The sequence below is a fragment of the Dermacentor variabilis genome, chromosome 3 (assembly GCF_050947875.1).
Source record: "Dermacentor variabilis isolate Ectoservices chromosome 3, ASM5094787v1, whole genome shotgun sequence".
Lineage (NCBI taxonomy): Eukaryota > Metazoa > Arthropoda > Arachnida > Ixodida > Ixodidae > Dermacentor > Dermacentor variabilis.
The window spans coordinates 204,098,959-204,111,699 of NC_134570.1; the positions used below are offsets into that span (position 1 = coordinate 204,098,959).

The 12,741-nt window shown below is 47.1% G+C and overlaps 2 non-coding genes across 2 annotated transcripts; one reads left to right on the forward strand and one right to left on the reverse strand.

Moving 5' to 3' along the window:
* Positions 1-285: 285 nt before the first annotated feature.
* On the reverse strand, positions 286-358 carry TRNAR-UCG (transfer RNA arginine (anticodon UCG)). Its single transcript has one exon. It is a non-coding gene; the product is annotated as a tRNA-Arg (tRNA).
* A 9,152-nt stretch (positions 359-9,510) lies between these two features.
* On the forward strand, positions 9,511-9,583 carry TRNAM-CAU (transfer RNA methionine (anticodon CAU)). Its single transcript has one exon. It is a non-coding gene; the product is annotated as a tRNA-Met (tRNA).
* The last annotated feature ends 3,158 nt before the right edge of the window (positions 9,584-12,741 follow it).

Here is a 12,741-nt window from a genome sequence, read left to right on the forward strand (position 1 = left end):
ATTAATAAGTTTGCAGGGACGGCATGGCCACAATTAGTACATGACCGGGGTTGTTGGAGAAGTATGGGAGAGGCCTTTGCCCTGCAGTGGGCGTAACCAGGCTGATGATGATGATGATGATGAAATGAAAATATTCAAACAACGTCCGCAATAGTACTCGAACCTGCAATCTTCTGATACGAAGTAAGACGCCTTAGCCATTAAGCCACGTGGACAAGTGTGCCTCGGCGGTTCACACCACTTTAATATGTATTCTTCAAGGTATAAATAAAAATATTCAAACAACGTCCGCGACAGTACTCGAACCTGCAATCTTCTGATCCGAAGTCAGACGCCTTATCCATTAAGCTACGCGGACAAGTGTGCCTCGGCGGTGCACACCAGTTTAATATGTATTCTTCAAGGCGTAAATAAAAATATTCAAACAACGTCCGCCACAGTACTCGAACCTGCAATCTTCTGATCCGAAGTCAGACGCGTTATCCATTAAGCCACGTGGACTTTTTTTTTCTTTATTGCCTGTTTTCAGCACAAACCAAGAACACATTCAAATGCTAAAACATGTCAACCACACTTTGGCTAAAATTATATATTAAAATCGCTTCAGCTTGATCAGTTCATCAAGAATAGCCATCCACTCGGGAGGCTCACTCTGGGCACGATATATTTCCCGAATATAAGCGACACTTTCGATGAAGTTTATTCTCGCCGGACGGGTATCTACATCCGAGCGTCGCACTGCCATTCTCGTTTTCCACAGACTGTGGAGGCCAAGGAGCATAAGCATATCATACAGAACTCCTCCTTCTTTATCGGTTGGCAAATATCGAATACAAAGACGTGTAATCGGCAGTTCTTCTTCAAATGCACGTTGTAAGGCATCCCAATGAAATATTGGATCCCAGCAATCGATGAAAACGTGCTCGATGGTCTCTAGCTTTTTACAAAGTAAGCAGTTTACTGTCCATGGCACTTATATTCCTTTTTCGTCTAACCATGTTTTTACGAGTAGCGTGTTTGTGTGTAGCTTAAAGAAAAACGTTTTTTGAGAGGGTCTAACTGGCATTTTTTTCACCCGTTTCAGTAAATCATCTCCTTGGCCTCCCAAGTTTACAGACCAGTACAATGGTATTGGCAACATTGTGTCAACTAAGTCTTTATACAGTGTTTTTCTTGTCACAGAGCACAGATATTCTATGGAAAACCGCACACGCAACATACGAAGTGAATCAACCACTTCGCGCAGATATCCTCTAATACTTCCTCCCTTCACATCACTGGTCGTTACAACATATTGCGGCAATGCTTTTCCCAAACGGACTTGAATTAGTGTGCGTAGAAAATCATTTCTCTGATCCCGAAAAAAAAAAGAAAACGCGACACAATTTGTCTCATAAACAAATTCGACAGGCCTAGCCCACCACTTCGAGCTGAACGAAACAAACTGGTTCTGCCTATCCTCTCCCAACTAGAAGCCCAATGAATACGGCAAAAACACAATGCATTTTTTGCACACTTGAACGGCACATTGATAACACTTGCATAATATACCACACTTACGCTACTAAAAACAGATTGCAAACAGAAGCGCGTCCAAACATTGACAAACCTCGGCCAAGCCAACCCTTTGATTTTTCACTCATTCTATCAGCTTCATCGGACCAGTACTGTGCGGTGTCATTATAGTACTCGAGCGGCACACCCAAGTACTTAGTTGGCGTTGTTGACCACCGGATGTTTGCAAAGTGAGCTGGTATAATGTCCCAATGACCGTGCCATATACCGATGCTCTTTTGCCAATTGATCTGGGATCCAGATTGTTCACAGTACTTCTTTACAAGACGTACAACTTCAAGAACGCTATCACGATCCTCGCAGAAGACTGCGATGTCATCAGCGTATGCCAGTACCTTGACTTCAGAAAGCTGTAGCCGAAATCCTCGGATGTTGTCATTGCGTATCACTGCTAAAGAGAAAGGCTCGAGGTACAATGCAAAAAGCAATGGACTTAGTGGACACCCCTGTCTAATGGAAGATCTTAGTGAAAGCTTTTCGCTGAGGGACTTATTAATTATAATCTGTGTCGGCGCATTGGTCGTAGGCCATTTTGACGTCATCTAAGATTACTTTCTCTACGTTAACATATTCCAAAACAAGAAGAAGAGCGTCGTGGGACGCACGGTCGAAGGCTTTCGCCAGGTCGAGTTGCAACAAAGCAACGTGTCTTGCGAGAACGCTGCAACACTCCAGAACGCTTCCCGCTACGTGACTGTTTGTAGTAATAGTGGGGCCTTTTATGCCACAAGTTTGATGCGGATCGACAAGATTTGTAATGACTGTTTAAAGTCTCTTTGCGAATACCTTCACCAGTATCTTATAATCGGTATTTGTAAGGCTAATTGGCCTGTATGCCTTAACCGACAAAAGATCCTTGTGGTCATCTGTTTTCGGTATTAAAACCACGTGCACACTACTGAAAAAACGTGGCAGTCGCTTATTTTTATGTGCCTCAGAGCTCCAACACTTGAGGAAGCGTAGGCGCGAATGCCTTATAAAAGGCGGCTCCTAAGCCGTCGGGACCCGGTGATTTGCCTGCAGGAAGTTCTTCGATCGCGTGTTCTATTTCTCGGACGCTTATCGGTTCCTCGACACTGGCTTTTACGTCGTCATCAACTCGCGGGATAAAATTCACGAAACTTGCTTCAAATTCAGCTCCCACGTGGATTGGGACGCCGAACAAATTGCGGTAGTGTTCGGTAAAGGCCTGTTCAATCATATTCGAGTCGGAAGTAGCCTCATCCCGATAAGTAATCTGTCTTATTTCATTTTTCCTTGCGTACCTCTTTTCATCGGCAATGGCGCGTTTGTTCGGCTTTCCTTCAACCCACAGTATTTTCGTCCGTGCCCGAATAACCGCTGCTCTATATTTTCTGTGTCGATAGCTTCCATCGCGCGTTTAGCTGTTTTGATTTCTTCACAAAATTTTCCATGTTCCGCACTGTCCATGAAAATCAGAAAATTGAGTTCCTTCTGGAGCTCACTTTCTTTCATTTTTTCATTGTATTGTCTAACAGTTCCTACTTCAATTGCCACCATTTTCACGCGAACCTTAAAGTCTTCCCATACTTCGGCCCAAGGTGCACTCTCATTACTCAACATGTTTTTAATTTCGCGCTTTACATCGTTTATAAATTTGTCATCACTTAGGTGTTTTTCGTTAAATTTCCAATGTGCCCAATCGCACCGCGGTTTTTTTGGCTTGGCACCGAGTGCAAACCACACTATACTGTGATCGCTAAAGGACACCCGCTGCACGACATAGTTATCGCATAGAGGCACAAGATCTAACGAGATGTAAGCTCTGTCAAGTCGTGCCTGGCTATCTCGTTGATAGTGTGTAAATTGTGGCAGCAAAGTCTGGCCAAAAGGCGACCAAGGTCTTTTAGGTTGAAATTGTTTACTAAAGTCTTCAAAATCACTGCACTCTTGTCCCGCGGCAATTTACGCTTAGCACTATCTTTTGCATGACACACGCAATTAAAGTCACCAAGAAAGATGATGTACTTGTCACAACGAAGCTCCTCTTCTAGATTCGAGAAAAAACGACATCTTTCATTGATATCATTTGGCGCATTCACACATATAATCATCCATTGTGGTCCATTAAAAGAAAAATCAAGAACAATAAATCGCCCACTTTTGCTTGAAGTAACCATATCTTCATTTATACCGATACCCCTTTGAACCAAGACAGCGAATCCACCAGATGTGCCCACAGCGTGGCATGTGCATATGTTATAATAGGTTCTAAAAGGTGTTACCATTTTGTTTGTTTGCTCCTCGCATTCAACTTTCATGTCTTGTATAGCTATATTATCGAGTTCATTTTCAACGCATAGTCGGCTAAGCTGGTACTGCCTCCGCCTTGCAGCGAGGCCGCGTACATTAATAGTAGCAACTCCTATTCCCCTCTTCAAATCCATTGTTAATAAGCGGAAAAGTTAAACACACCAGAAAAACGTATATAATCACACGTAGCACTTCTAGGTCTACTTATAGTTTCGTCTACAAGTGCTAACGGACAGAGCAGCTGTTTCGCGACACATTGAAGTGCAGTCCACAAAATACCTTGCTTGAGCAGCAGCTGACCTCCCCAACCCTTCGGTAGCGTTGGGCTCTCGCAAGCTCGCGTCTGAGTGCCTTTGCAGGCACAAGTCCCTACGGCTACTTTGGCGTCGGCGCCGCCGTTCTTTTGTCAGGCGGGATGTTCGGCGTCGGCCGTAATGACGGCCGGCGCGTTACCACCGACTTTGGCGGCGGTTCCTCGCTGTTCGGTGGGCCAGTTTTCCCGCCGTCGCTTGTTGATTCTTCGTGTGTTCGCTTCCCGACCGCCACGATAGCATTGGTAACGTCCATCGCTGCGTTGTCAGCTGATGCCATAGTCGAGACGGCAGGCGTTACTTTGGCCGCGATGTCTTGCTTATGAACGTCGACGGCCGAGCCCTTGCTCACAGGTCGCGTAGGCGTTCCTGGCACACCCACTGCTCCGGCAGCCGTTTGCCCCTACGGTTTCGGTGGTTGTGTCGCTGTGACCTTCGCCTCGTTGGCGCTCCCGGCAGAGGCTTCCTCGGCATCCACTTCGTCCATAAGAAGTTCAGCGCTTTGATATGCAGCCGTCGACCCCGTCACGTTTGCGTATGTCCTCACGCACTGCGACTCATCGTGGCCATGACGACGACAACGTGCGCAGCGAGGGACGCGGCAGTCGCGCCGGATGTGCCCTGAGTTGCGGCAACGAAGGCAGAGCGGTGCTCTTCCAGGAATCACCACGAGAGCTTCCTCACCGGCTATCCGTAACAGATGAGGCACAACGTCCGCCCCCAAGCCCTTCCTCGGCATCAGGGTGACCAGGCGCGTTGAAGAACCTCTATCCTGAAGGCCATGCACCCGGCACCGCTCTCTTGCCACATCCTTGACTCGGCCGTAAGGCGCCAGGGCTTCATGAATGTCCTCGTCCGGCACGTTGTGTAACATCCAGTGCAGCTTGAGGTGCATTGCTTGATTTCCAGGGTCGACGACGATGCATGGTCTATACTTCACCTTCAAATCCTTTGCCCGCAGCAGTTCTTTCACTCCGTCACTACTTTTGATGTCACGGCCCACACATGACTCATTCGATACGCCCCTAGGGCGACAACGTCAGACAGCAACTTCATGCTCGACAGCATGTGACGGAAGTTTTCCGCCCGGTATGGCCTTGCACGCATATCAGCATGCAAAAATAAAGTATTAGTAACAAGTCGCCCTGTTGGTAGTTCAGGCAGTAGCACCTGATAATCAGGATCCTCGTTAACAAAAAACCTAGAACCGTGGCCCTGCTGGGCCGCTGATGCCGCTCCGACGGAACTCATGACAGCCACGTCCGTACACTACAGTGGCGGGAAGTGGAATCAAAGCCACGCGGACAAGTGTGCCTCGGCGGCACACACAAGTTTAATATGTATTCTTGAAGGTGTAAATAAAAATATTCAAACAACGTCCACGACAATACTCGAACCTGCACTCTTCTGATCCGAAATCAGACGCCTTATCCATTAAGCCACGCGGACTTTTTGTTTTGTTTTCTTTATTACCGTCTTGGATGCATAATACAATTAAACTAATGATAAAACACTCCAGCCACACTTGGGCTGGCACGAGTGGTGCCAAAATCTTTTCAAATGTACTAATTCATCAAGTAGTGGTATCCACTCTGGTGGATCAGTCTGCGCCTTGAAACGTTCTCGAAGATATACAACACTTTCGATGAAGTTTTCACGTGTGGAACTAGTATTTATATCAGCATGTCGTACCTGCATTCCTGTTTTCCACAAACTGTGGAGGCCAAGAAGCATGATTAAATCGTAGGGCACTTCTTCACTTTCAATTGGTAGGTACCGGATTCCGTAGGGATTTAAAGGGAGTTCCTTTTTAATCGTCCTCTGAAGGACATCCCAATAAAAAATTGGATCCCAGCATTCTAGGAAAACATGCTCCACTGTCTCGGGCTTCCTGCATAAGAGACAGTTTGTTGTCCATTGCACGACTAGCCCCTTATCATGCAGCCAGGTTTTAAGAGGCAGCGTACCGGAATGCAGTACTCTTTTAAAAATATCTTGCCCTGGGCCTCCAAAGTGTGGTGTCCGATAAATGGGTACCGGCAACATCGCGTCGACCAGCGCTTTGTACAGCTTTTTCTTATTAACATTGCATAGGTATCGCGGCTGAAACGTACTTCCAACATCTTGCACGAAAGAACAACCTCGCGCAAGTATCCTGTCACAGCACCACACATGTTATCACAGGAGACTAGCCTTCCAGGGAGCAGACTCTGTAGGCGCACTTGCATAACAGTTCTTAGAAAGGGATCACTTTGATCACGTAAAAACATAAATCGCGAGACCACTTGTCGCAAAAAAAGATGCGCCAGGCCAAGCCCTCCTCTTTTAACTGAAACAAACAGGTTAGTTTGGCTGGTTCTTTCCCAGGTGCACGCCCAAATGAAAACAGCAAAAACAGGATGCTTTTTTGAATTGCTGTTCGTGTCGCACACAGCACATTCAAGACATACCAGAGCTTCGAAACGAAAAAGACTTTGCAGATATAGGCACGGGAAAACATTCATAGCTGTCGTCCTTGCCACGCCACCACTTTCTCTTTCATTCTGAAAATTTCTTCTTTCCAGTACGAGCTTGACCCCCGATAACAATCTAGGGGCAGTCCTAGATACCGCGTTGGTAAGGTGCACCATCGAAGCCGGGAAAAACAACCCGGTGTTACGTCCCATTTGCCATGCCAAAAACCGGAACTTTTGCCCCAATTGATCTGACTTCTAGTCTGAGCGCAGAAATTTTCGACCACACTCGTGACTTCACAGATGCTCTGTCTATCAGCGCAAAACACCGCTATAACGTCAGCATACGCGAGTACTTTCACGTGTGATGACTGCAGTCTGTAAGCTGAAATTCGGTCAGAGTTGATAATTGCCAGGCATAGTGGCTCTAAATACACTGCATAAAGCAAGTGGGAATGCGGGCATCCCTGTCTTACTGAAGAACGTAAAGCAAGTTTGTCAGTGAGATCGCCATTAATTATAATGCGGGTCGTACAGTTCTTGTAGGCCATTTTTACGCCCTCTAATATAACGTCACCTAGTTTGGAATGTTCCAGGATGGAAAAAAGAATTTCGTGAGAGACGCGGTCGAAGGCTTTTGCCAAGTCGAGCTGCATCATTGCTATCTGCCCGCCAACTGCATCGACACACTCTAATACGCTGCGTGTGACATGTATATTTGTGGCAATGCTGCGACCTTTAATTCCACATGTCTGGTGGGACCCTACCAATTTCGTGATCACAGACTGCAGTCTTTTTGCTAGAACCTTCATAAATACTTTGTAGTCGACGTTGGTGAGACTAATCGGTCGCTATGACCCCACCAACAGTCGTTCTTCCGGATCATCAGTCTTTGGGTTTAGAACGATGTGGGACGTATTGAAAGACAATGGAACCTGTTTGCGTTCGTAAGCCTCAGTTATCACATGGAGCATGCACTGTGCAACAGAAAGCTTAAAGGTTTTATAAAAGGCCGCACTTGGCCCATCTGGCCCAGGAGCTTTCCCAGATGGTAGGTCGTCTATTGCTTTTTCTATCTCCTGTAAAGTTATATGCAGTTCAAGGCGTTGCTTAATTTCGTCATCTAGTGTTGGCATCAGTCTTAAAAAGTCTACATGAAAGCCTTCTATGGTCTCGAGCTTATTGCTAAAAAGTTCCGTGAAATGTTCGGCTATAGCGCTCTGAATATCTCTCGCATCTTCTGAAGTCCGGCCGTCATATCGGATGCTCCCAATTTCTTTCTGGCAAGCGTATCTTTTCTCGTCTGATAGCGCTTGTTTTGTCCGCGTTTCGCGAGCCCACAATTTTTCAGACCTTGCGCGTATGACGGCGGCCCTATACCTGTCAGCGTCAATTCTTTCGAGCTGGCATTTCACTTCCCGTATTTCATTCGTGAAAGTTCCCGGCGCGCTACTTTCCATGCTCAGCATCCATTCAAGTTGCCCGTTCATTTCTTTTTCTTTCCCTTTCTAACGAGCCACGCTGCTCTTTTCGATTGCTTTCATTTTTACACACTCTTTGAACTCCTCCCATTCAGTTGCAAAACTGGCTGGCTGCGCGTCTAGCAGTTTGTCTAGCTTGGTGTTTACTTGCATAATGAACCCTTCATCCTCCAAAAGCTTTGTGTTCAGTTTCCATAAGTGCCAGTTAAAGCGCGATTTCCTGCTCTTCATTCCTAAAGTCATGCTCACGAGGCAATGATCACTGAAAGGCACAGGTTTAACGTCAAAACTTGAGCATAGCGGCATAAGTTCGCCCGATTCATACATCCTGTGTAGTCTCGCATGGTTCTCCCGCTGAAAGTGCGTGTATTCAGGGTAGGTCCCATTGGAAAACACATTGCCAACATCCTCGAAACCATACTCATGCACAAAAGTATTCCAAACTTCAGAGCTCTTGTCTCTCAGTCGCCTACACTTCACTCTTTCAACTGCGGCACACACACAGTTGAAGTCTCCCAGTACAAGCAAAAACTTGTCGCCTTTCAACCATGGCTCAAGGTATTCAAAGGAAATTTTACGCTCGCTTTCTACATTAGGAGCATATACACAAACAATTCGCCACCATAAATTCGAAAATGTGAAATCAGCAATCAAAAGGTGACCACTTGGGCATGCAAATACAGACTCGACGTTCACTCTTAACGTCTTACGGATAAATACAAGATACCCACCCGACGTCCAAACAGAATGACAAACGCACACATGAAAGTTTGCTTGAAAGGGAGACACCATGCGGTCAGTGTACTCTTGGCTCTCTATTTTCGACTCTTGTATAGCAATTATATCAATATCGTTATCCAGAAGAAGGCCATTAAGCTGGTATTGTCGCCTTCTTGCTCCCAGCCCTCTGATATTCAAGGTCGCAACTCGAAGTGGAGCAATAAGATTAAAGGCATGTCTTAGAAGAAGAAAGGCCTCTATCCGCATGGTGCCTACCATGGTTGACGTAGCCTTCCTCATGATTGCCAGGACCTCTTGACACCGGTCGACCAACCCAACCGGCGCTGACACCAACCAGGACCATGAGCTACTACGGAGGCGGTTTCCCCGCCTTCCGCGTGTCGGCCGGAAGGTTCGGCCGCGGTTTTAAAGTCGAGCGTCTCAATCCCCCTGTCTTCGGCGGAGGCTCATCACCGCAACCGCCAGGCTGCACCTTCACGTCGACGCTTGCTTCATGCGGACGTTTCCCAGCCATGATGCTCGCCGCTTCCTGGTTCGTCTCCATGGTATCAATGCCGGGGGTCATTAAAACGTTTTTAGCAATGTCGCGTCAACAAGCTACTGGTTGGCGCTTTTAACATTCTTGTGTTGGTTTCTCTGTTTTGTTTTGTCACATTGGAAAAAAGAAAAAAAAAAGCCTCGGTAGCGCAGTAGGCAGCGCGTCAATCTCATAATCTGAAGGTCGTGAGTTGGATCCTCACTCGGGGCAAAGGCGGCACTTTATTTTTGCTCCCTGACGCGATGGTGCACTCATATTTAGGCATTATACTGAAAGTATATTCCAATCTTATGCGGTGTAACTGCTCCACACTATTTTACTTTCTCAACTCCGTCTAAAATAGCAGTAAGGAGATTGGACACGTCTTGTCGTGCACCCTGTCTGCCTCGGTAGCGACAATTCCACTTCCGGACACCGCAGTGAACGGTCGCGGAATGTTTGGCTCCGAAGGGGCGGTTACAGCGGCCCAGCAGGGCCGCGGTCTCAGGTTGAACGACACACCGAAGGATGACTACCAGGTTATTCTGCCGCAACTACCTACAGGATCGACTGTTACAACGACCGTTTTTTTGCACGTGAAGGCGAGGCCCTATCGAGTCGAGCATTTCCTTGAGGCACTTGACTATCTGCAGCTGATGCCGGAAGTGGAGGCCCTCGGTGCCTATCAGATGAACCACGTCTGGGCCATCACTTTCAAGGACGAAAAGGGCAAGCAAAATATTTTGTCTGCTCCAACCTTCAGCGTAAAGGACCACCGATGCATCGTAATAGACCCTCGAAATCAAGACGTCAGGATGAAGCTGTATTCGCTTCTACATATGACTCCGGACGACGAAGTCAGAGGCGACCTGGCGCCTTTTGGCAAGGTCAGCGATATTTCGAGGGAAAAGTGGCGCGTTGCAGGCTGCAACGACAAAGGCTCCCACACGCGCCTGGTGTCCCTACGGCTGAAGGTAGGCGTTACCGTCGAAGACCTGCCTCATCAACTTCGCGTCGGGGAAGACCATGCGCTTGTGCACGTCCCAGGCAGACCCCCGCTCTGCCTCCGGTGTCATGGCACCGGTCACATACGGCGCGAGTGCCGAGTTCCGCGTTGCAAGCTCTGTCGTCGCTATGGCCACGACGAGAGTCAATGCGCGCGTAGCTACGCCAGTGTGACCGGAACTGGGCGAAGCGACACCGTCGATGAGCACCTCATGGACCAAGTCGACGCGGAGCAGACCGTCAGTGGAGGCGAGAAGCCGACAACGTCGGGTGCCACGCCTTCAGTCCTATCCGAAAACAAGGGACCTATGAAAGCTGCGGCCAGTGAAAATGGAAAGAACGACGAACCACAGAATACGCCAGAGGCTGAGAAAACCCCTAGCAACTGTGCTGCTGTTAGCGAAACAGTCGAGGCGGAAGAGAGCGGAACCGCAATGGAGGGCATCAATTCGGAAGAAGGAAAAACCAACCCTGGCGTCGCCGTCTCAAAGAGACCACGGGAAATCACCATCGGCGATGACAACCGCGAGAAGGTCAACGCCGGTGAACCGCCCCCAAAGGCAGGGTCCCACCGTAGGGCTCCCCTGAAAGTGAAGCCCAACGTGCCTCCAGACAGGAGGACTACACCGACAGCGCCTCCGCGTTAGCGGAGGGCGCTGTCCGAGGGACGACTTCACCGCTAGACTGGAGTGGCACGCGCAGCACGAAACGTCGCCATGCCTACCGGCAAGGAAAACACCTCGGCTTCGCCATGCTTGACGAAGCACTCAGAATTAGTGCGATATAACAGTGTAAGTGTGCGTCCTGTCAATTCGGCACAATCACCCAGCGGTCCGCTTGACCTTTCGCTTTCTATGAATTCAACGTCCTTATCGGCATTAAGAATAGGCACGCTGAATGTGCGCGGTCTCACGGCTAGAAAGCGGCAAGTGCAGTTAAGACGTCTGCTAAAAGAAAATACCATCGATATTCTAGCCTTACAGGAATAAAAAATAGACAGCGAGGAGTGGGCGGACCGCATGGTCCAAACTTACGCACTAGATTTCAACGTTTGTGTTTGCCATGCCGTTGGAAAGTCTGGCGGTTGTGCTATCTTTCTGAAACGAGGTATAGGAATCGTTGAAGAGGGTGTAACACCTCTGATGACGGACGGTTAGCATTGTGCGACATTTATTTAAACCAAGTACAATGGCGAATTATATGTGTGTACGCGCCGAACCAAATTTCAGAAAGAAAAGTTTTTTTTTTTATTATGTCGCTGGCTTTCTAAAGTGTGACAGGCAACTCATTTTGCTTGGCGATTTTAATTGTATTTGCATGCCCGAAGACTCAGTTAAGAATGAACCAGCACGGGACAAAAGCGCCCTACAGCTTAAGGCGTTGGTAGATGAATGTGGCCTTGTCGATGTAGGGGACATATTCCGTGGAAATTAAGTGCAATTTACCCACTTTCAGGGCGGAAGCCACGCACGATTAGATCGCGTTTATATCTCTTCCGATGTTATGTCTATGTGCTGTAACTATGCCGTGAAACATGTTTGTTTTAGTGATCATAGTTTCATAATGTTTTAAATAGGTAGAAAGCGCAAAGTCTCTGCATTCAACTGGGAACTGTGGAAATTAAATGAGCAGCTCTTAACCGATGACACATTTGTCCAAATAGTACTCGAAAAATTGGAAATAGAGTCCACAAGTCGCACAAATTTCATCGAAGCTTGGGAACAATTCAAGTGCGAAGTTAAACTTAGTGCAATAGACAGATCATGCATACTACGGCATAAAGAAAATCAAAAGGAAAAAAACTACAGTGCACACTTGATTTCCTTTTGAACGCAGAGACTACAATACCGGGTTTGTTTAAAAGTGAAGTCGAAGATGTTAAAAGACAGATGGAACAGATGGAAGAAGAAAAATATAAAGACGCTGTTATTAGAGCGCGTTCGGAGAGGCTTTGGTTAGGCGAAAGACCAACTAAGAGGGCGATTGGTGAAGAAAAAAAGATATGCAACAAAAAACGAAATAAATGAAATTCGCTACCAAAACGAAGTCTCGACAGATAAGAGCGTCATTGAAACAGCATTTGTAGAGCGGTACCGTAGTTTGCTCGGCAACGAAGTGCAAGTAAATGATATATTTATCAACGACTATGTTAAGCAAATGCCAAGACTTGACGAGGATATTAAACTAGAGCTTGAAAGACAAAATACTAGAGATGAAATCAAACAAGCAATTGAAGATTTGAGCAAAGGAAAGACGCCTGGGCCAGACGGCCTCGGATCAGCGTTCTATAAAGTTTTTTAGGAGTGAAGTAGCAGAAATACTATACCATGTTATAGCAGAAGCCTACGATAGTAAACAAATGCCTCCACCGTTCAAACTAAGTC